Source organism: Somniosus microcephalus, chromosome 11 (assembly GCF_052327205.1).
Source record: "Somniosus microcephalus isolate GS21.2 chromosome 11, FLI_Smic_1.0, whole genome shotgun sequence".
In the NCBI taxonomy this organism is placed as follows: domain Eukaryota; kingdom Metazoa; phylum Chordata; class Chondrichthyes; order Squaliformes; family Somniosidae; genus Somniosus; species Somniosus microcephalus.
Window position 1 is genome coordinate 129,006,933 of NC_140997.1, and position 24,241 is coordinate 129,031,173.

The 24,241-nt window shown below is 51.1% G+C and overlaps 1 pseudogene; it reads right to left on the minus strand.

Annotated features, from left to right (window-relative positions):
- Window positions 1-24,241, minus strand: part of LOC147110881 (uncharacterized) — a 131,967-nt pseudogene that overhangs the window by 18,618 nt on the left and 89,108 nt on the right.

Here is a 24,241-nt window from a genome sequence, read left to right on the forward strand (position 1 = left end):
CTTGTGGTGGCCAGCCCTCTTCCGAGGATACTAATAATAGTCATGATTCAGATAATGTGGATGTTGTTATAGATACTACGAATATTTCCAATCCTATTGCAGATAATTATACTTCTATTAGTCAGCCTTTGATGGATGTTCATGACCATCCTAGTTTACTTCCTGATGGGATTTCCAATCCGGAAACCGTTGATAATCGGGATATGGATAGCCTTCCTGCAGAAGATACTTCGGTGTCTCCGGGTGTGGGAGGGCAAGGAATTTCACCAAGGTTAAGAAGGTCGACATGAACAAGATATCCGGTTGACCGATTGAAAATGGACTTTTAAATTGATAATGTTTTAAAATTGTTGAAATATTATATTTGTATTTTCGTTGTAAATAAATTAATTATAATTTGTAAAGGCTATTATAGGTTGGAGCATGTTTTAAAAGGAGGGGTGAATGTGGTGATTATTTCCTATGTTTAATAAGAAGTATTGTGAATGGGGTGGTTGTTCTCTGTGTTAGTAACAAGTATTGTAATTGGTTGTTTGTTTCTACCTTGAGATATATGCTGGAAACTCATTGGTAGTGGATGTCAGGTGATTTGTGGTGGCCATCTTAAATTCAGTTCTCTCCAGTCATGGTTGGAGACTGGTGTTGAAAGATGTGCGACTGGATTTTTAAAGTTAATAAAGCCTAGATTAGAAAGGCAAATCTATTCTTTATTTCAGAGGGGCAGTACTGAGGGAGCGCTGCACTGTCGGAGAGGCAGAGCTGAGGGAGGGCTGCACTGTCGGAGTGGCAGTATCGAGGGAGCGCTGCACTGTCGGAGGGGCAGTACTGAGGGAGCGCAGCACTGTTGGAGGGACAGAACTGAGGGAGTGCGGCATTGTTGGAGGAGCAGTACTGAGGGAACGCTGCAGTGTCGGAGAGGTAATACTGAGGGAACTCTATACTGTCGGAGGTGCAGTACTGATGGAGCTCTGCACTGTCGGAACGGCAGTACTCGGAGCTTTACACTGTCGGAGATGCAGTACTGAGGGAGTGCTGAACTGTCAGAGGGTCAGTACTGAGGGATCACTGCACTGTCGGAGGGGCAGTACTGAGGGAGCGCTGCACTGTCGGAGGGGCAGTACTGAGGGAGAGCTGCACGGTTGGAGGTACAGCACTGAGGGGGCGTTGCACTGTCGGAGGGGTTGTACTGAGGGAGAGCTGCAATGTCGGAGCGGCAGTACTGTGCGAGAAATGCACTGTCGGAGGGGCAGTACTGAGGGAGTGCGGCACTGTTGGAGCAGCAGTACTGAGGGAGAGCTCCACTGTCGGAGGGCAGTACTGAGTGAGAGCTGCACTGTCGGAGGGGCAGTATTGAGCGAGAGCTGAACTGTAGCAGGGGCAGTACTGAGGGTGCGCTGCACTGTCGGAGGTACGATACTGAGGGAGTGCTGCTCTGTCGGAGGTACAGTACTGTGGGAGCACAGCACTGTTGGAGGGAGAGCACTGAGGGAGTGCGGCACTGTTGGAGGAGCAGTACTGAAGGAGTGCTGCACTCTCATAGGAGCAGTACTTAGGGAGCAGTGCACTGTCGGAGGGGCTGTACTCAGGGAGCTCTGCACTGTCGAAGGGGCAGTACTGAGGGAGCGTTGCACTGTCGGAGTGACAGTACTGAAGGAGTGCTGCACTGTCGGAGGGGCAGTACTGATGGAGCGACGCACTGTTGGAGGGGCAGAACGGAGGAAGCACTGCACTGCCAGAGGGTCAGTATTGAGGGAGTGCTGTGCTGTCGGAGGGATAGTACTGAGGGTGTGCTGCACTGTCGGAGGTGCAGTACTGAGGGTGTGCTGCATTGTCGGAGGTACATTACTGAGGGGGCGCGGCACTGTTGGAGGGACAGAACTGAGGGAGTGCGGCATTGTTGGAGGAGCAGTACTGAGGGAACGCTGCACTGTCGGAGAGGCAGTACTGAGGGAACACTATACTGTCGGAGATGCATTACTGAGGGAGTGCTGAACTGTCGGAGGGTCAGTACTGAGGGATCACTGCACTGTCGGAGAGGCAGTACAGAGGTAGCGCTGCCATCTAAGGTGGCTGTACTGAGGTAGAGTTGCACTGTCAGAGGTACAATCCTGAGAGGGAGCTGCATTGTTGGAGGGGCAGTACTGAGGGAGCGCTGCACTGTCGGAGAGGCAGGACTGAGGGAGCGCCGCACAGTCGGAGAGACAGTACTGAGGGTGTGCTGCACTGTCGGATGCTCAGTACTGAGTGAGTGCTGCACTGGCGGAGGTGCAGTACTGAGGCTGTGTTGCATTGTCAGAGGTACAGTACTGAGGGAGCGCGGCACTGTCGGAGGGACAGAACTGAGGGAGTGCGGCATTGTTAGAGGAGCAGTACTGAGTGTACGCTGCACTGCTGGAGGGGCAGTACTGAAGGAGTGCTGCACCGAAGAAGAGACAGTACTGAGGGAGCTCTACGCTGTTGGAGATGCAGTACTGAGGGAACACGGCACTGTGGGAAGGGCAGAACTGAGGGAGCTCTACACTGTCGGAAGTGCTGTACTGAGGGAGTGCTGTAGTGTCGGAGGGGTAGTACTGAGGGAGCGCTGCCCTTTCGGAGTGGCAGTACTGAGGGAGCCCTTCACTGTTGGTGGGAAAGGAATGAGGGAGTGATGCACTGTCAGATTGTACAGTACAGGGGGAACACTGCGCTCTCGGAGGGACAGTACTGAGGGAGTGTTGTCCTGTCAGAGGGGCAGTGCTGAGGGAGTGTCGCACTGTCGGAGGGGCAGAACTGAGGGAGCACTGCACTGTCAGAGGGTCAGTCCTGAGGGAGCGCTGCACTGTCGGAGGGGCAGTACTGAGGTAGCGCTGCCAACTAACAGGGGCTATACTGAGGGAGAGCTGCAGTGTCGGAGGTACAGTAATATGGGAGAGCGGCACTGTTGGAGGGACAGCACTGAGGGAGTGCGGCACTGTTGGAGGGGCAGTACTGAAGGAGTGCTGCACCGAACAGGAGGCAGTACTGTGGGAGCTCTACGCTGTTGGAGATGCACCACTGAGGGACACGGCACTGTCGGAGGGGCTGTACTGAGGGAGTGCTGCACTCTCGTAGGGACAGTACTGAGGGAGCATTGCACTGTCGGAGTGACAGTACTGAAGGAATGACAGTACTGAGGGAGTGCGGCACTGTTGCAGGGACAGTACTGAGAGAGCGCTGCACTGTCGGAGGGGCAGTACTGAGGAAGCACTGAACTGCCGGAGGGTCAGTACTGAGGGAGTGCTGAGCTGTCGGAGGGGTAGTACTGAGGGTGTGCTGCATTGTCGGAGGTACAGTACTGAGGGAGTGTGGCATTGTTGGAGGAGCAGTACTGAGGGAACGCCGCACAGTCGGAGAGACAGTACTGAGGGTGCGCTGCACTGTCGGACGGGCAGTACTGAGGGAGTGCTGCACTGTCGGAGCGGCTGTACTGAGGGAGCGCTGCCATCTAAGAGGGGCTGTACTGAGGGAGAGCTGCACTGTTGGAGGGATAGAACTGTGGGAGTGCAGCATTGTTAAAGGAGCAGTACTGAGGGTATGCTGCACTGTTTGAGGGGCATTACTGAAGGAGTGCTGCACCGAAGAAGAGGCAGTACTGAGGGAGCTCTACGCTGTTGGAGATGCAGTACTGAAGGAGCAAGGCACTGTTGGAGAGGCAGAACTGAGGGTGCTCTACACTGTCGGAGGTGCAGTACTGAGGGAGCGCTGTAGTGTCGGAGGGGTAGTACTGAGGGAGCCCTGCGCTGTTGGAGGGGCAGTACTGAGGGAGTGTTGCACTGTCAGAGGGGCAGAACTGAGGGAGCGCTGCACTGCCGGAGGGTCAGTACTGAGGGAATGCCGCACAGTGGGAAGAGTAGTACTGAAGGAGTGCTGCACTGTCGGAGGGATAGTACTGAAGGAGTGCTGCCATGTCAAAGGGGCAGTACTGAGGGAGCGCTGCCATGTCAAATGGGCAGTACAAAGGGAGTGCTGCGCTGCCAGATTTGCAGTACTCAGCGAGTGCCGCACTGTTGGAGGGGCAGTACTGAGGGAGTGCTACCATGTCAAAGGGGCAGTAATGAGGGAGCGCTGCGCTGGTAGATTTGCAGTACTGAGGGAGTGCCGCACTGTTGGAGGGGCAGAACTGAGGGAGTGCTACCATGTCAAAGGGGCAGTACTGAGGGAGCACTGCGCTGGTAGCGGGGCAGTACTGAAGGAGTGCTGCACTGTAGGAGAGGCAGTACCGAGGGAGCGCTGCACTGTCGGAGGGGCAGTACTGAGGGAGTGCTGCACTGTTAAAGCGGCAGTAATGATCGAGAGCTGCATTGTCAGAGGGGCAGTACTGAGGGAGCGCGGCACTGTTGGAGGGACAGAACTGAGGGAGTGCGGCATTGTTGAAGGAGCAGTACTGAGGGAATGCTGCACTGTCGGAGAGGCAGTACTGAGGGAACTCTACACTGTCGGAGGGGCAGTACTCGGAGCTTTACACTGTCGGAGATGCAGTACTGAGGGAGTGTTGAACTGTCGGAGGGTCTGTCCTGAGGGAGTGTTGAGCTGTCGGAGGGGCAGTACTGAGGGAGGGCTGCACTGTCGGAGGTACAATACTGAGGGTGCGCGGCAATGTTGGAGGGACAGAACTTATGGTGTGCGGCATTGTTGGAGGAGCAGTACTGAGGGAACGCTGCACTGTCAGAGAGGCAATACTGAGGGAACTCTATACTGTCGGAGGTGCAGTACTGAGGGAGCTCTGCACTGTTGGAGGGGCAGTACTCGGAGCTTTACACTGTCGGAGATGCAGTACTGAGGGAGTGCTGAACTGTCGGAGGGTCAGTACTGAGGGATCACTGCACTGTCGGAGGGGCAGTCCTGAAGGAGCACTGCACTGTCGGAGGGGCAGTACTGAGGGAGAGCTGCACGGTTGGAGGGACAGTAGTGGGGGAGAGCTGCACTGTCAGAACATCAGTCCTGAGTGAGCGCTGTACTGTCGGAGGGGCAGTACTGAGAGAGAGCTGCAATGTCGGAAGGGCAGTACTGTGCGAGAGCTGCACTGTCGGAGGGGCTGTACTGAGGGAGCACTGCACTGTCGGTGGTACACTACTGAGGCAGTGCTGCACTGTTGGATGTACAGTACAGAGGCAGCGCAGTTCTGTTGGAGGGACAGTACTGAGCGAGCACGGCACTGTTGGAGGGGCAGTACTGAGGGAGAGCTCCACTGTAGGAGAAGCAGTACTGAGCGAGAGCTGCACTGTCGGAGGGGCAGTACTGAGCGAGAGCTGAACTGCCGCTGGGGCAGTACTGATGATGCGCTGCACTGTTGGAGGGACAGTACTGAGGGAGAGCTCCACTGTAGGAGGGGCAGTACTGCGTGAGAGCTGCACAGTCGGAGAGGCATTACTGAGCAATAGCTGAACTGTCGCAGGGGAAGTACTGAGGGTGTGCTGCACTGTCGGAGGTATGATACTGAGGGATCACTGCACTGTCGGAGGGGCAGTACTGAGGGAGTGCTGCACTGTCGGAGGGGCAGTACTGAGGGAGAGCTGCACTGTTGGAGGGACAGAACTGGGGGAGAGCTGCACTGTCAGAGGGTCAGTCCTGAGGGAGGGCTGCACTGTCGGAGGGGCAGTACCGAAGGAGCACTGCACTGTTGGAGGGGCAGTACTGAGGGAACGCGGCATTGTTGGAGGGACAGAACTGAGGGAGTGCGGCATTGTTGGAGGAGCAGTACTGAGGGAACGCTGCACTGTCGGAGAGGCAGTACTGAGGGAACTCTGTACTTTCGGAGGTGCAGTACTGAGGGAGCTCTGAACTGTCAGAGGTGCAGTACTGAGGGTGTGCTGCATTGTCGGAGGTACAGTACTGAGGGAGCGCGGCACTGTTGGAGGGACAGAACTGAGGGAGTGCGGCATTGTTGGAGGAGCAGTACTGAGGGAACGCTGCACTGTCGGAGAGGCAGTACTGAGGGAACTCTATACTGTCGGAGGTGCAGTACTGAGGGAGCTCTGCACTGGCGGAGGGGCAGCACTCGGAGCTTTTCACTGTCGGAGATGCAGTCCTGAGGGAGGGCTGCACTGTCAGAGGTACAGTACTGAGGGAGCGCGGCACTGTTGGAGGGATATAGCTGAGGGAGTGCGGCATTGTTGGAGGTGCAGTACTGAGGGAACGCTGCACTGTCGGAGAGGCAATACTGAGGGAACTCTATACTGTCGGATGTGCAGTACTGAGGGAGCTCTGCACTGTTGGAGGGGCAGTACACGGAAATTTACACTGTCGGAGATGCAGTACTGAGGGAGTGCTGAACTGTCGGAGGGTCAGTAATGAGGGATCACTGCACTGTCGGAGGGGCAGTACTGAGGGAGCGCTGCACTGTTGGAGGGGCAGTACTGAGGGAAAACTGCACTGTTGGAGGGACAGAACTGGGGGAGCGCTGCACTGTCGGAGTGGCAGTACTGAGGGAGCACTGCACTGTCGGACGGGCAATACTGAGGGAGCGTTGCACTGTCGGAGGGGTTGTACTGAGTGAGAGCTGCAATGTCGGAGTGGCAGTACTGAGCGAGAGCTGCATTGTCGTAGGGGCTGTACTGAGGGAGCGCTGCACTGTCAGTGGTACACTACTGAGGCAGTGCTGCACTGTTGGATGTACAGTACAGAGGCAGCGCGGCACTGTTGGAGGGACAGTAGTGAGGGAGCACGGCACTGTTGGAGGGGCAGTACTGAGGTAGAGCTCCACTGTAGGAGGGGCAGTACTGAGCGAGAGCTGAACTGTCGCTGGGGCAGTACTGATGGTGCGCTGCACTGTTGGAGGGGCAGTACTGATTGAGAACTGCACTGTCAGAGAGGCAGTACTGAGCAATATCTGAACTGTCGAAGGGGCAGTACTGAGGGTGCGCTGCACTGTCGGAGGTACGATACTGAGGGAGTGCTGCACTGTCGGAGGTACAGTGCTAAGGGAGCGCGGCACTGTTGGAGGGACAGCACTGAGGGAGTGTGGCACTGTTGGAGGGGCAGTACTGAGGGAGTGCTGCACTCTCGTAGGGGCAGTACTTTGGGTGCACTGCACTGTTGGATGGAAAGTACTGAGGGAGTGTTGTCCTGTCAGAGGGGCAGTACTGAGGGAGTGTCACAGTGTCGGAAGGGAGTACTGAGCGACAGCTGCACTGTCGGAGGGGCTGTACTGAGGGAGGGCTGCACTTTCGGAGGTACAGTACTGAGGCAGTGTGGCACTGTTGGAGGAACAGTACAGAGGCAGCGTGGCACTATTGCAGTGGCAGTACTGAGGGTGCGCTGCACTGTCGGAGGTACGGTACTGAGGGAGAGCTGCACTGGCGGAGGTACAGTACTGAGGGAGAGCTCCACTGTAGGAGGGGTAGTACTGAGCGAGAGCTGCACTGTCGCAGGGGCAGTACTGATGGTGTGCTGCACTGTCGGAGGTATGGTACTGAGGGAGCGCGGCACTGTTGGAGGGGCAGTACTGAGGGAGTGCTGCACCGAAGATGAGGCAGTACAGAGTGAGCTCTAAGCTGTTGGAGATGCAGTAATGAGGGAGCATGGCACTGTCGGAGGGCAGAACTGGGGGAGCTCTACACTGTCGGAGGTGCAGTTCTGAGACAGCGCTGTTGTGTCGGAGGGGCAGTACTGAGGGAGCGCTGCCCAGTCGGAGTGGCAGTACTGGGGGAGCCCTGCACTGTCGGAGGGACAGTAATGAGGGAATGCTGCGCTGTCAGTTTGTATAGTACAGGGGGAACACTGCGCTGTCGGAGGGACAGTACTGAGGGAGTGTTGTACTGTCAGATGGGCAGTACTGAAGGAGTGTCGCACTGTCGGAGGGGAGTACTGAGGGTAAGCTGCACTGTTGGAGGGGCAGTACTGAGGGAGCGCGGCACTGTTGCAGGGACAGTACTGATGGTGCGCTGCACTGTTGGAGGGACAGTGATGAGGGAGTGCTGCTCTGTCAGTTTGTACAGTACGAGGGGGAACACTGCACTGTCGGAGGGACAGTACTGAGGGAGTGTTGTACTGTCAGAGGGGCAGTACTGAAGGAGTGTCGCACTGTCGGAGGGGTGTACTGAGGGTACGCTGCACTGTCGGAGGGGCAGTACTGAGGGAGTGCGGCACTGTTGCAGGGACAGTACTGAGAGAGCGCTGCACTGTCGGAGGGGCAGTACTGAGGGAGAGCTGCACTGTCGGAGTGGCAGTACTGAGCGAGAGCTGAACTGTTGCAGGGGTAGTTCTGAGGGTGTGCTGCACTGTCGGAGGTACGGTACAGAAGGAGTGCTGCACCGAAGAAGAGGCAATACTGAGGGAGCTCTACGCTGTTGGAGATGCATTACTGAGGAAGCACGGCACCATCGAAAGGGCAGAACTGAGGGAGCTCTACACTGTCGGAGGTGCAGTACTGAGGGAGCGTTGTCCTGTTGAAGGGTCAGTACTGAGGGAAGGCCGCACAGTCAGAGGGGCAGTACTGAAGGAGTGCTGCACTGTTGGAGGGGTAGTACTGAAGGAGTGCTGCCATGTCAAAGGGGCAGTACTGAGGGAGCGCTGCCATGTCAAATGGGCAGTACTGAGGGAGTGTTGCACTGGTAGATTTGCAGTACTGAGGGACTGCCGCACTGTCGGAGGGGCAGTACTGAGGGAGTGCTACCATGTCAAAGGGGCAGTACTGAGGGAGCGCTGCGCTGGTAGCGGGGCAGTACTGAAGGAGTGCTGCACTGTCGGAGAGGCAGTACTGAGGGAGCGCTGCACTGTCGGAGGGGCAGTACTGAGGGAGTGCTGCGCTGTTAAAGCGGCAGTAATGATCGAGAGCTGCATTGTCGGAGGGGCAGTACTGAGGGAGCGCAGCACTGTTGGAGGGACAGAACTGAGGGAGTGCGGCATTGTTGAAGCAGCAGTACTGAGGGAACGCTGCACTGTCGGAGAGGCAGTACTGAGGGAACTCTATACTGTCGGAGGGGCAGTACTCGGAGCTCTACACTGTCGGAGATGCAGTACTGAGGGAGTGTTGAACTGTCGGAGGGTCAGTCCTGAGGGAGCGCTGCACTGTCGGAGGGGCAGTACTGAGGGAGCGCTGCAAACTGTTTAATAATAAAAGCATCCATTTCGTGCTATTCAACCTGGTCTATTGAGTTTTTCTCTGCAATACAGTTCCCTGCACCAAAGTCCAAGATCTTGAACCGTAGGGGAGAGTGGGTCGAACCACTCAAGGGTAATTATTGCACGAAGCCTGGTAGGAGACCAGAACGAGCAAGAGAAACCCCCTACAGTTTGCAGCATTAAGAAATACATGTCATAAGCACAGATTAATGTAACTACAAGCATACACATATCTATAAACTTAACTCTATGGAAATGGGGAACACACGGCACATCGTAAAAGGGGAAACACATTATGATTACCCTTACCCCCTCCCCTAGACCTAGACTAAGTTTCGACTTGAGGAACTCGGAATCATGCTCACCACTTTCAGATTCGCAAAAAGAGGGGGTTCGCAGCCCCTTTGACACAGCTTTCCGTCATCACGTGGATTTGGAAACTTCTGGCGCAGCTTGTTTTTCTCTCTCTCAGGCGATGAGGCAGTGGACACAGCCTCGATGAGCGCTCGTCATGACTGAATCCGTCAAAAGTTGTTGAAGAACCGGATGTCCATGGAAGACTCAGTCACCGATCCCTGGTCGAATGGTATGTTGAGGCCCTGGAGGGCTAGGCCCGGAATGTCCTTTTTCTCCGGCCTGGATCGTCGGTTTTCCTGAGGGTGTCTTCTTCTTCGGCCTGGGTCGTCGATGATCTCCCAACAAAAGTACCCGGGCCACCCTCGTCGTCTTCTCGTTGTGGCCGAGCCTTGCCTGGCCGAACATCGACCACGTCCCGAAACCGAAGCGCTGTCCCAACCGGAAAGTCTGTCCCGGTGCGTTGAAGAAACGAAAACCCGAGGTGAAGCCTGAATTCCAGAAGAAGCGTACCGTAGAAGAACCGTTTGAGTTCCGAAGCTCCTGACGAAGTTCTGAAGCATTTTTTTCCTCTGATGGACTTTTCAATCCATAGTTATACCTTTTTGGGACAGTCTTATCTCCCGCCAAATCATAGTCCTGTCTTTGTAATATTTTTGGTGGGCAGAAATCTCTGCAGGGACGCTTTGTCTTGTAACGGGAGCCGGTGATAGCTTAACTGGCCTTCCTGGCCGATAATGTCTTTTACTTTGTCACCATAACTCGTTTCGCATATTGATCGGTCTGGAGATTGCCCTTGATGGCTGTTAAATGGTCTTTCCTTTGTACAGTAAATGGGTTTAAGTGTTCATTCAATTGTCCGCCCATTTCTTGATGGGCCCCATCCTGTTACCTGAAACTGTCTTGTACTTAGAATCCAATTAATATGTATGCTCAGTTCCCTGAGTTTCGGTTTCCCGATACTGGCTTTCGCGAGCTTACTGTCCTCAATCCACAAGCCTGCCTGGCTTGCAGTAACAGAAATCAAATGGTCCCAGAAAACTGATCACGAGGTCCGGCGGCCATTTTGTATGCCCCTTTTTATCAAAGGTTTTTCTGTACAAGCTTTCTCTTGGTCAATAAACTGTCTTATTAACCCTGTTTTGTTGCGTGATTTAATTATGGAAAATTTCGAATCTTACAGTCCTCCCTGTGATACTGATAGCTTGCTTAATGTATAAATAATCCTCGGTGAGCAAATTTTCCCTGATTCCTCACGTCCAAACATTCCTGGTAATTAACTATCTATGACCCTCACGACACATGCAGTTCCCATTTCAGAAAAATTACCTTGTGTACAGTTGGACAATCATGGGCAGTATTATCTTATACTATAACACATTCATTTTTTCAGATGTGAAGGGGCCAATGCCCCTTGCACCACCTGCATACACCTTTTGTGGTGGTGGGGCACCCTTCCTTCTGGGCTAGTGCTACCAGAATCGTGGGCAGGGGCTTGCGTGGGCGGGTGATGAGTTCAGTGGCGTTTACTGGAATCGGGGAGTATGGGGCTCCGCACGCCCGAGTGCTGACATCCCATCTCATCCCCTTTCCTTCATCTTGCCACTGCCTCTGGAAAAAGATGGATACGCCCTTGGGGCAAACGCGTTTCGAACCCCACATACAGACATATATCCCTTCATCTGGTTCCCACCATTTGTCCCAACACACACGTAATTGTCCGTGAGTCCCCGTAATTGTCCGATGGGTATTGTTACCCAGTCGTTCCCACTCGATAGTAGAGTTCTTCATGTCCTTCCCCAGCTTTCGTAACCACCACCATCTACTTAACGGTACGTTCCCATTACACACCAAACAGATCCTCTTTCCCACGGTAACGCTGACTCTGGGTGCAAGGATCCTCACCCGAGGGCACATTAACGAAGTCTCTTGGTAGGCGAAACCGAAATTGTTGGAGTATTCCGTAGAATTCAAAGATGTGCAGGTTAGGTTGATTGGCTATGATAAATTGACCCTTAGTGTTAGGGGGATTAAATACGTGGGGTTATGGGGATAGGGTGGGATATGTGTCGGTGCAGGCTTGATGGGCCGAAATGGCCTCTATCTGCACTGTGGGGTTTCTGTGATTCTGTGATTCTGTGAATTCGTCCCCAGCCATCCTGGCCATCTCCCTTGGTGGAAGTATGTGGTGGTTTCCTCAACCTCTCGCTTCCCCGTCCCATCCGTCGCGATGGGGGCTGTGTCCCCGGAACATCCGAACACGATGACGTCCTTGGTGCGGCCCCGGTAGGCCAGCCCGCACCCGATCACCGCGAGTATCACGAGAATCCTCTCCATCATATCTCTGGTTTCTGTAATCGATAAGATGATGTAGCCAGGCTCCCAATAGGTGCTGGCTTAATTAAACGGACGCTGGGGTCCCCTGACCCCGCTTCCAAACAACCACACATTCTGGGCAGACTCCGAAAACTACCTTTTAAACATCCCCATCATCTTAAACTTTACACACCTTAAACTATCATTATAATTACCTAACTTAACTCATCATTACCTAAACCTATGTACAGCGCCGCCCTCCTTCGGGCGGCCTACCTAATTCCTGTGAGGGCTGCAGCATGCCGCTCCCTGTGGCGGGGCTGCACTGACCTTCGGCTTTGATCCCCCGCAGCCTGTCGCTGCTGAACGGGAACCGTGCCTTTCTCGGGCTGCTCTGTACCGAGGTTGGGGAAGATAGGGAGAACTTGGCCACTGCTTTCTGGGCTGAGGCGTTCGAGTCGACCTACGAGGGGCTGCCTTGGGCGAGGCTCCCAGGGCTGACGGGCCGGGGACCGGGACCTTCACCGTCACAGCCTGTGGTTCCACCACAGTTGCCGGCTCCGGCTCCCCTCCCTCTGGCTCCGCCCCCCCGGGGCCAGAATCTGTGGCGTCCGACTCCACCTCACCTGTCCCTACAGGTAGTGAGTCTCCGCCCCCAATCCCTACCTCCCCTAAGCTTGAGTCGAGGGCGGGATCTTTGTCCTCTGACTCATCCTCCTCCATGATCGGGTCAAGGGCGGGGCCGAGCCGTTCGGGCTCCTCCTCGTCCGAATCCCAAATCAGAGGGGAGACCTCCCACTCCAATGGGATGACTCCTCCCTTCACGCAGGCTACTGTTTCAGCCTGTGTGGTCTGTGACTCTGTCGCAGGCTGAGGATTTTTGTCCTCAGACCTGGCCACTGTTGTTGGCCCTTGTGCACTCGACTTAAACAGTTTGCACCGCTTCATGCTAAACCACCTTTTTTGTCGGGACACCTCTACTGTACGAGTGGCGCAGACCGGCGGATTTGCACCGATTCCGGCTCATCCTCCTGGTCTACGGTTCTCTCGCCAGCGCATAGGGTTAGACCCAAGAATTTTACTTCTCGCTGGCCAACCCGTGCCTTCGTAGGGGTTTCCTTAACACTCTCCACCTCCCTCACACTCGTACCCTCTCCCCAGAGACAATGATTTCTTAGGTCCACGTGGATCCCGTGCGCCACCAAGAAATCAGACTCCAGGACTCCCGTTCCACCTCCCTCTTCCCACTTCATCAGGATACACTTCCACGTGGTGTGGAGTGACCCTAAATGAATGGAGAGGGGAAGGGAATGTGCGCCAGCCTGTTCTTCGCCCGTGAAGCCCAACAGATGATATGGGACCCCGGTGGACAGGGGCGAGGTGGTGGGGTTATCTGCGTGGATTATGGTGCACAATGCTCCCGTGTCCAACAGATAAGTTTCCTTCACCTCCTCTACCTCCATCTCTACGAGGGGTCGTCTCCATGCATCGTAGCGGAGCGGACACAGGTAGACGGGCTGTGCCGACTCTAGTCACTTGGGTACAGTGACCGGAGTTTCGGGAGCAGCAAGGCTGGTGGTGACAGCTATTTTCACCTGCGAGGTCATCAGAGACCGCATTGTCTGTATGATTGACTCAATCGCAGCGGGATCCACAACCGCACCATCTCCTGGTGCCGGGGCTGGGGAAGTTTTTCCCTTTAAATCCTTCCAGGGATTTTTACAGTCTCGGCGCCAATGACCCTCCTTTCCACACCCGTAACAACTGCTCTTGGCTTGGGGGGCGCGATTCCCCTCCTGATGCCATTCCTTTTTAGCAGGAGCTGCAGGCCTCGCCTCATGCACCTTTCCGTTTGAGGAAGGCACATCCCTACTCTTGTTGTTCCTGTAACTTATCGTGAGCTGATCAAGTACTACGTCCTCCATGGAGCGGGGGTTAGTGGGGTCAAACCATGCTTTGGCCTGCTCCCTCACCGGCGGCAAGCAATTGGTGACCAGACACCGGAGCCAATGAGCCCTTTGGTCATCATTTAGCGCGTTCCGGTCCGGTCCTCCCGGGCAGCTGCGCCGGTACACTGGCCACAACCTTCCGGCAAAAACCCGTGGGGGTTCTCCCTCTAGCTGTACCGTCCTTTCCAATCGGAGGAACGGAGTTCCGTCACCCTCCCCTATAATCTCCAGGATCTCATCCCGTATCTCCTCGTACGTCTTTCGCCCTCTTTTGCTCTCGTCAGGGAGACACTGGAGGAGCGAGCTGTCCAGGGAGAACAGCAGCATTTTGGACTGTTCGGCCCCGTCACAGTCATTAACTGCTGCGGTCTGCTCCACGTCCCTAAAATGGACGGAGGGATCTCCTGACTCGGAGAGTTTTGGGATGTGACTTATCATTGCCCTCAGCTGTTGTGCGCTTTGGGGCATTATGATCTGATTCACGAGGGGTCCGTCATCGCCATTGTCTTCATTCGGACCGAGCCTCCGGTTTCGAGTTGGACACATCGGCGCCGGCCCCGACTCTACTACCTGGTGTTGCTCTACCTCAAGAACCCCTGTGTCTGACTTCTCCGTTTCCTCCCCCGGAGTCCAAGACTCGGTATAGGCGGGAGGTGCTGAGGGCTCGGGGGTTGGTACCCTAACTGCCTCCTGTGGAATTGGTCTTTTTGATTCCTTGGCTAATAGTAACTGGCTTGCTGGCGGGTGTATGAGACACACCAAGCCGGTTGCCTTTGCTAGGGCCATTCTCAGGTCCTCTAGCTCCCTGTGGCATGCGCTATGATCGGTGTTCTCAGACCTATCCTCCATGGCCATCTTATAAGCTGCCCTAGCCCCCAAGATTCTTTCCTCCTGTGTCGCTATCTGCTTAGCTAGGCGGAAACACCTCTCTTTCATTCTATCTTCACTGGCCTTGGCCTCAATGACCTGACATTCCAAATACTCTATCCGGGTCTCATGGTGGTGAGTTGCGGATTGGCGTTCCTGATTCAGCACGTTAAGCGATTGAATCAGTTTCTGACCTCCCGCAACCTTTTCCTCTACTTCTGTAAGCAGCCCTTTGATCTGGGCTGTCTGTGCCACAACGACCTGGTCCAAAAGCTGGACTTGCTTCTTGTAACACATCAGCCAGACCGCCTTTTCTACCGATTTCTTATGCTCTTTACTTTCTGTCCACTTGATGGCTGCATCTAGCGGGCGCCTATCTCTCAATAGGTCAGATATCCACTGTTTTGTAAGGTTTACCTTCCCAAAAACATAATCCGCTATTCTCTCATCCATCACATTTCGTTTATTCAGACCTTGATCTAACACGCTACATTCCTGCTGCCAAGGTCCTGCCGTGGTCGCCATCTCTGTAGGGGGTTTCTCTTGCTCGTTCTGGTCTCCTACCAGGCTTCGTGCAATAATTACCCTTGAGTGGTTCGACCCACTCTCCCCTACGGTTCTAGACCTTGGACTTAGGTGCAGGGAACTGTAGTGCAGAGAAAAACTCAATAGACCAGGTTGAATAGCATGAAATGGATGCTTTTATTATTAAAAAGTTTGCAGCATTAAGAAATACATGTCATAAGCACAGATTAATGTAACTATAAGCATACACATGTCTATAAACTTAACTCTATGGAAATGGGGAACACACGGCACATCGTAAAAGGGGAAACATATTATGATTACCCTTACCCCCTCCCCTAGACCTAGACTAAGTTTTGACTTGAGGAACTCGGAATCATGCTCACCACTTTCAGATTCGCAAAAAGAGGGGGTTCGCAGCCCCTTTTACACAGCTTTCCGTCATCACGTGGATTTGGAAACTTCTGGCGCAGCTTGTTTTTCTCTCTCTCAGGCGATGGGACAGCGGACACAGCCTCGATGAGCGCTCGTCATGACTGAATCCGTCAAAAGTTGTTGAAGAACCGGATGTCCATGGAAGACTCAGTCACCGATCCCTGGTCGAATGGTATGTTGAGGCCCTGGAGGGCTAGGCCTGGAATGTCCTTTTTCTCCGGCCTGGATCGTCGGTTTTCCTGAGGGTGTCTTCTTCTTCGGCCTGGGTCGTCGATGATCTCCCAACAAAAATACCCGGGCCACCCTCGTCGTCTTCTCGTCGTGGCCGAGCCTTGCCTGGCCGAACATCGACCACGTCCCGAAACCGAAGCGCTGTCCCAACCGGAAAGTCTGTCCCGGTGCGTTGAAGAAATGAAAACCCGAGGTGAAGCCTGAATTCCAGAAGAAGCGTACCGTAGAAGAACCGTTTGAGTTCCGAAGCTCCTGACGAAGTTCTGAAGCGTTTTTTTCCTCTGATGGACTTTTCAATCCATAGTTATACCTTTTTGGGACAGTCTTATCTCCCGCCAAATCATAGTCCTGTCTTTGTAATATTTTTGGCGGGCAGAAATCTCTGCAGGGACGCTTTGTCTTGTAACGGGAGCCGGTGATAGCTTAACTGGCCTTCCTGGCCGATAATGTCTTTTACTTTGTCACCATAACTCGTTTCGCATATTGATCGGTCTGGAGATTGCCCTTGATGGCTGTTAAACCCATTTAATGTACAAAGGAAAGACCGTTTAAGTGTTCATTCAATTGTCCACCCATTTCTTGATGGGCCCCATCCTGTTACCTGAAACTGTCTTGTACTTAGAATCCAATTAATATGTATGCTCAGTTCCCTGAGTTTCGGTTTCCCGATACTGGCTTTCGCGGGCTTACTGTCCTCAACCCACAAGCCTGTCTGGCTTGCAGTAACAGAAATCAAATGGTCCCAGAAAACTGATCACGAGGTCTGGCGGCCATTTTGTATGCCCCTTTTTATCAAAGGTTTTTCTGTACAAGCTTTCTCTTGGTCAATAAACTGTCTTATTAACCCTGTTTTGTTGCGTGATTTAATTACGGAAAATTTCGAATCCTACACTTCCGTACCTCAATCAGCTCTGGTCGGTAGTAGAGGCTTCCTCCAGCTCTCTCGTAGTGAGTGCTTTTAGTGTCGCAGTCTCAGCCACAAATCTCACGTATTCATCTGAGCCATGAGAATGTCTCTCCTGTTTTGCTGTCTCCCCCAGCAATCGTGACAGTGGGTCTGCAATGTTTTGCTTGCCTGGAATGTGTATCACCTTAAAATCGTACGGCTGTATTGTAAGTACCCATCTCTCTATACGGGCACAGGGTTTAGAGTGTGGGCCATCTATCACTTGTAATGGCTTATGGTCAGTTACCAAGTTAAATTTTCGGCCATACACATATGAATGCAGCCTCTCACAAGCCCATACAAGAGCTAAGGCCTCTCTCTCTGTTTGAGAGTATTTCCTCTCACAGTCTGTTAAACTACGACTTACATAGCATATTGGCACCTCTTGCATAGCATATTGGTCCTGAACTAGTACTGCGCCTAAACCTACAGGACTGGCATCTGCTATCACCTTGGTTGGTGCATCCTTATCAAAATATGCTAAAGTGCCGGCTCTGGCCAACTCTTCCTTGAGTGCACTGAATGACTGTCTCTGTTGTGATCCAAATTTAAATGGTGTGTCTTTTCTCATCAGGCGTCGCAGTGGCTATGATAGCGTTGCAAACTGCGGGATGAATCTGCTACTGTACCCAACGAGTTCCAAGAAATCCTCACCTCTGTAGCATTTTCTGGTTCCCGAGCTTCTGCCACTGCTCACATTCTCTCTGCTGTTGGTCCGATGCCCTTTTCAGACAACAGGATTCCCATGAAAATCAATTGGTCCATGTTGAATTGGCATTTCTCTGAGTTCAGTGTCAGTCCACTTTCCATTAGTCTGGTCATGACAGCGTGCAGGCATCTGTCGTGCATTTCCTGGTCGTGTGCATGCACGATAATGTTGTCTGAGATGTTTTCAACACCCTCTATTCCAGCTAAGGCATTAGCTATCTCGTGCTGATATTGCTCACTAGCTGAAGATACACCGAATATCGGCCTCTTGTACCTGTATACTCCGTTATGTACTGCAAACTTTGTGATTTCTCGTGATTCAGGGGTCAGTTCTAGCTGGTGATAACCCCATTTCAGGTCTAGCTTACTAAACACCGTCGAGCTGTTCATACCTTGGAGTATCTCATCAACGGTGGGGATTGGATATCGTTCTCTCACTATTGCCTGGTTTGCTCGTCTCATGTCTAGGCATAACCTTACATCCTTATCCACTTTTGGTACAATAACCACAGGATTTCATAATCATAATAATCATAATCATAATCATAATCAACTTTATTGTCATTGATAGTGCACAAGTGCAGTACAACGAAATGTAGGCCTGCGGCTCCCGAGAGTGTACATTTAGATTAAGACATTTAAACATTCAACATTCATGTCCCTCAATTGTTTTATTTTGGCTTCTACTGCCCCCCTTAAGTTGAATGGTATACGCCTGAGTGGCTGGGCCACAGGCTTCAATTGTGGGTCGATATACAAACTGATCTGTTTTGTGTTCAGCCTTCCTACTCCCTGGAACACCTTTGGATACCATTGTTCTAGTAGCTGTCTTACATCTACCACAGCTGAGACATCTGCGCCTATTTTTAAAACTCCCAGTTTCATGGCTGTCTCCCTTCCTAGCAACGGCTCTCCATGGCCTTTAACCACAATGAACTCCGCCTGCTCAGTTCTCTTACCTATTGTAATCCCACATGTGAATACACCTTTAACTGACAGTGGTCGGCTAGAAGCATAAGAGAATAACTTTCTCTCTGTCTTAGGGACATGTGACTGACACTTAATGTGTTCTGACTTTAATCCTTCCCATGTATTCTCATCTATCACATTACTAGATGCACCCGAATCAATTAACATTCTCAGGTTTACTCCCCCCACACAAAAGGTAAGTCTCTCTGTCACGTTATTTCCAGTAACAGCCAATGCAAAGTCACTTTGTTCCTCTACATTGTTCACACTGTGTTTCTTTGTACCCTTTGTGCGGCATACTTTGGAGAAATTATCCTTTCCCTTGCACTTATGACACATTTGTCCGCGTGCTGAGCATTTCAGATCTCTGCCCATGTGGTCTGTGTGTCCACATCTGTAACATTTCCTTTTGTTCCTATCGCCATTTCCCTTTGGTTTCTCTGTCGAGCTTTTCGCACAATACCCTTGTAATGTATACAACATTGAAGGGACTACTTTGTTTTGCGGATGTACATCCTTGGTCGCGAGCATATATAACAGACGGGTATCGATTTGTATAGTCAGTGCCGAAGTTCCAGTTAACCAGTAAAGATCACTTGAAGTTACTCTCAGTCTCTGCTGCTTTATGTAGTTGTGTATAGCGGTACAAACACAACAAATTGGCGATGAGAATAATGAACCTACGTCTTCCTATTCTGGCATCACATCCAGAGGACAGCAAAATTTGGAAGAAAGGAGCGAGAAGGTAGAGAAAACGGAGCACGCTTGCTAAGCTAGGCAGGGGATATGTAAGTCAAGTGAAAAGTGCACAGGACTTGCATGACGCTAGCTAACTAGTAAAGAAAGAAAAACGGGTTTGGAAAACAAAAATGGCGATGATTGGCACTATTGCAGCATTTGATAGCAGCATTGAAGACTGGGCAACTTACATTGAAAGAGTGGAGTTGTACTGTGAGGCTAACAGAGTGGAGGTAGAAAAGAAAGCCACTGTTTTGCTGACTGTTACGTGCGCAAAGACATATGGGCTGCTACGTAGTTTATTAACCCCTGAAAAGCCAGCAAACAAAACATTCAAACAAATAGTGGACACACTCCAAGACCATTTAAGCCCCAAACCACTGCTCATAGCCGAAAGATTTAAATTCCATAAACGGAACCAGAGCAAAAATGAAAGCATTTCTGAATATTTGGCAAAGTTGTGCAAATTATCAGAACATTGCCAATTTGGAGTGGGCTTATCAGATGCATTGAGGGACAGATTTGTGTGTGGCATGCAAAGTGAAAGCACACAAAAGAAGCTCCTGTCTGAAAAATACCTCACATTGGAGAAGGCTCTGAGTATTGCAATATCAATGGAAGCAGCAGCACGTTGCGCTTTAGAAATTCAACAAAAATCCCTGGAATATTCAACTAATAAAATGTCACTGAAACAAGAAAAGAAGTGCTATCGCTGTGGCAAAATGTCACATGACCACAATGACTGTTGGTTTAAAGATAAAGACTGCAGACAATGTGGCAGACGAGGGCACATTGAAAGAGTCTGTAAAGCAAATAAGAAGCCGAAAACTGATATAATACAGAGTAACAAAAAGGTACATCAAGTGACTGAAAACAAGAAACCTTTCAAAGATAGATACAAGAAGGTACACTACGTGACTGGAGACAGTTCAGATAAAGAAAAAAGTGACACAGACTCAGAGGAAGAGGATCTGGCTTGTCTAAAACTACACAGTGTGAAAGAGACAGGGGATCACAGAATAATATGGGTTACTCCAGAAGTGGCAGGAGTTAGGCTGAAAATGGAGTTGGACACAGGCTCAGCTTTAACAGTGATCTCTGTACATGACTACAAATGACTGTTTTCACACATACCGCTAAGGCCAACTAAAGTACTGCTAAAGACATACACAGTGTGCCCCAAAGGTACAATAAAAGTTACAGTGACATACAAAGAAAAAAAAATACCGCAATTGAACCTCTATGTAATGGAAAATGGAGGACCACCATTGCTGGGATGTGAATGGCTCAGGAAAATACAGTTGGATTGGCACACCATCCAAGCACTGTTTGTGTCAGCAAAGGAAGACAGCAACGCCACTCCTGAGAGACTGTCACAAATACTCTCTGACTCTCAGGAAGTGTTCAAGAAGGGAATAGGAACACTTAAGGGCATGAAAGCAAAAATTAAGATTGAGGAGAATGCAAATCCAAAGTTCCACAAGGCCAGACCAGTGCCTTATGCAATTCGCCCTTCAGTAGAAGCAGAGCTGGAGAACTTGGAGCAGTTAGGGGTTCTGTCCAAGGTGGATTGGAGTGAATGGGCCACACCTATAGTTCCAGTGATGAAGAAAACCTCCAGCACAAAACCAGGAAAGCCAAGAAAAGTGCGCATCTGTGGAGACTTTAAAGTGACTGTTAACCCAGTCCTCCACACAGTACAGTACCCATTGCCTCGCATTGAGGACAACTTTGCTTCCCTGTCAAGAGGGGAACACTTCACAAAGATTGACTTGGCCCAGGCCTATCTCCAAATGGAAATTGATGATGCATCAAAGAAGTACCTGACAATAAATACACACAAAGGTCTTTACCAGTACAATCGGCTGGTATTCGGAATAGCATCAGCTCCTGCAATCTGGCAAAGGGCAATGGACCAAGTCCTGCAGGGGATCCCAGGTACTCAGTGCTGTCTTGATGACATCATCATTACTGGCAAGAATGACAACGACCACCTTTCCAACCTCGAACAGGTGCTCATTAGGTTACGGGAGTATGGGCTCCGAGCGAACCGAGACAAGTGTGAGTTTTTCAAAAAGGAAATCTCATACTGTGGACATGTGATTGACAAGGATGGTTTACACAAGTCTCCAGGCAAGATTGAAGCTGTGATTAATGCACCAACACCTGAAAATGTGTCTCAGTTGAGATCATATCTTGGACTGGTGAACTACTATCACAAGTTCTTGCCCAACCTATCCACAGTGTTACATCCACTAAATGCACTGCTACAGACAGGGTCACAATGGAAGTGGAGTGACAGCTGTGAACAAGCTTTTCAAGAGAATAAAAGACTCATTACTTCAGAAGAGGTGCTAGCTCACTTTGACCCATCCTTACTTATTCGACTGGCATGTGATGCTTCACCCCATGGCATTGGTGCCGTGTTGTCACATAAGTTCCCAGATGGCTCAGAAAGACCAATAGCCTTTGCCTCAAGATCATTGACTACAGCTGAACGCAATTATGCACAGATTGACCGAGAGGCCCTCAGCCTTGTGTGGGGAGTCAAGAAATTCAACCACTACTTGTATGGTCAACAGTTTACACTGTTAACTGACCACCAGCCTCTCGTTTCAATCTTCAACCCAAGGAAGGGCGTTCCAGTGATGACGGCACAATGGCTGCAGCGATGGTCACTCTTCCTAGGGGCTCACCTGTATGATATTGAATACAAGGGGACCAAGCAACATGGCAACGCCGATGGTTTGTCACGTTTACCACTGCCGACCTCAGAGAGAACTACAACAGTTGACTCAGCAGAGGTATTTCACACGACAATAGTTGAGCAGCTACCAGTGACAAACTCCCTCATTGAAAGAGAAACACGCAATGACCCTACATTGTCAAAAGCTTATGACATCACTGTGAAGGGATGGCCAGCGCATGGTGACTTATTGTTTCCAGCATTCTCAGCTAGGAGGGAGCAGTTATCAGTGTGTCGGGGAACACTGATGTGCGGCTCACGAGTTGTGATTCCTCCCAAGCTTCATAACTGAATGCTAGATGAACTGCATGAAGGCAACTTAGGTACGGTAAAAATGAAAAGCCTTGCCCGTGGTTATGTGTGGTGGCCGGGAATTGACAAACAGATCGAGGACCTGACAAAGAGCTGCTCAGGATGTCAAAAGGTCCAGAACGCACCACCACAAGCCCCTCTCCATCCATGGGAATGGCCCTCATCACCATGGCAACGTGTGCACATCGACTTTGCTGGACCGTTCATGGACTCCATGTTCTTGATTGCAGTCGATGCACATTCCAAATGGCCCGAGGTCATTAAAATGAAATTAACCACATCTGAAAAGACCATTTCAGTTCTGAGGACCATGTTCGCTAGAAATGGCCTGCCAGATCAAATCTGCACAGACAATGGACGACAATTTGTCTCTGACGAATTCCAAGGTTTCATGAGGAAAAATGGAATCAAGCACTACACATCTGCCCCGTACCATCCAGCTACAAATGGCTTGGCAGAAAGATTCGTACAGACTTTCAAGAAGGCCATCAAAGCAATGTACAGCGAGAATCTACCACTGCAACACAAGATAGACAATTTCCTCTTTGCTTATCGGAACGCAGTACACGCAGCCACTAATCAGACTCCAGCGACGATGTTTCTGAACAGGAACCTGAGATCTCGCATGAACCTTCTTAAACCGAATGTACGTCGTGATGTAGAGAACAAACAGTTCAAACATTTGAATGCTAAGCCAACAAGAAGCTTCAGTGTGGGACAGTCAGTTCTTGCTTATGATTTCCGGACGGAAAAGTGGCAACCAGGGACAATATCCACAAGAGAGGGACCACTGATGTATACTGTGGATGTGGGAGAGAACGTTTTGAGACGTCATGTGGACCAAATTCTGGATGTTCAGGTGGAAAACACCCCTATACCTCGCCCAGACTCACCTGACATGGAAACAGACACTCCTGATTCATCAGCATCAGCACCAGCCTCATCCACAGCTGAGAGCTCTACCTGTGCTGATAGCTCACCTGATGCAACTGTACCTGTACAGTCTCATTCCCCAAAGCAAAAGAGTCTGGAGAGATGTTACCCAAAGAGGCAGAGGAGGCCTCCCCAGAGGCTTGACTTGTAAAAGGGCTGTTGACAAAATAAAATGTTATGTTGGAATTTGAATTTTGTTACTTTTAAGAAAGCCAAAAGGTTACTATAAAGACAGGCTCTGTATGTTAATTATAGAAATTTTGCGTTAATATACTATTAAACTAAAGGGGGAGGAAGTGTAATGTAGACAACATTGAAGGGACTATTTGTTTTGCGGATGTACATCCTTAGTTGCGAGCATATATAACAGACGCGTATCGATTTGTATAGTCAGTGCCAAATTTCCAGTTAACCAGTAAAGATCACTTGAAGTTACTCTCAGTCTCTGCTGCTTTATTACTTTATGTAGTTGTGTGTAGCGGTACAAACACAACAACCCTCTTTTCTGTGTAACACGATGAACAGTATCTGTCTCCGCCTTCTCTGTACATGACATGGCTGACATCTGCTCCTCGACGTTTTCACATAGTGAGGCCAATTGTAACGTGCGGGCGAGCGTTCGATCATGCCCTTCGTCTAGCAATTTCCTCCGCACATAGGCTGACGTGCACCTACTCAGGATAGCGTCTCTTATTTGATTATCCGCACCCCCCACAAAAGCACAGTCTTTTGCAGCCTGCCGCAAGCAAGTAGCAAATTGTTGCACAGTCTCACCTGCCTTCTGGGACAATTTATGAAAAGTCTGTCTAGCAACTGCTGCATTGAGCTGGGGCACGAAGTAATGATTCAAAGCACTAACCGCCGCCGTGTAGTCTGCTGGCTCTCCTGTGTCCGGTAGAGTCGAAAAGATATCCTGGACATCTGGTCCTGCTAGGTGTAGAAGTAGAGCTCTTCTCCTCTGCTTCATGGCAGCTGTAGAGGTATCGTCGATAATGAATCCTTTGCCATCGGCATAAAGCTCAAAAGACGTTAACCACCTCGTCCATCTCGGACACAATGTGGCTGGCTCGGCGAAACATGCAAAATTTTGAATGCCGGTCTTCTCCATCCTAGCTAACTAAAACTTGGGCA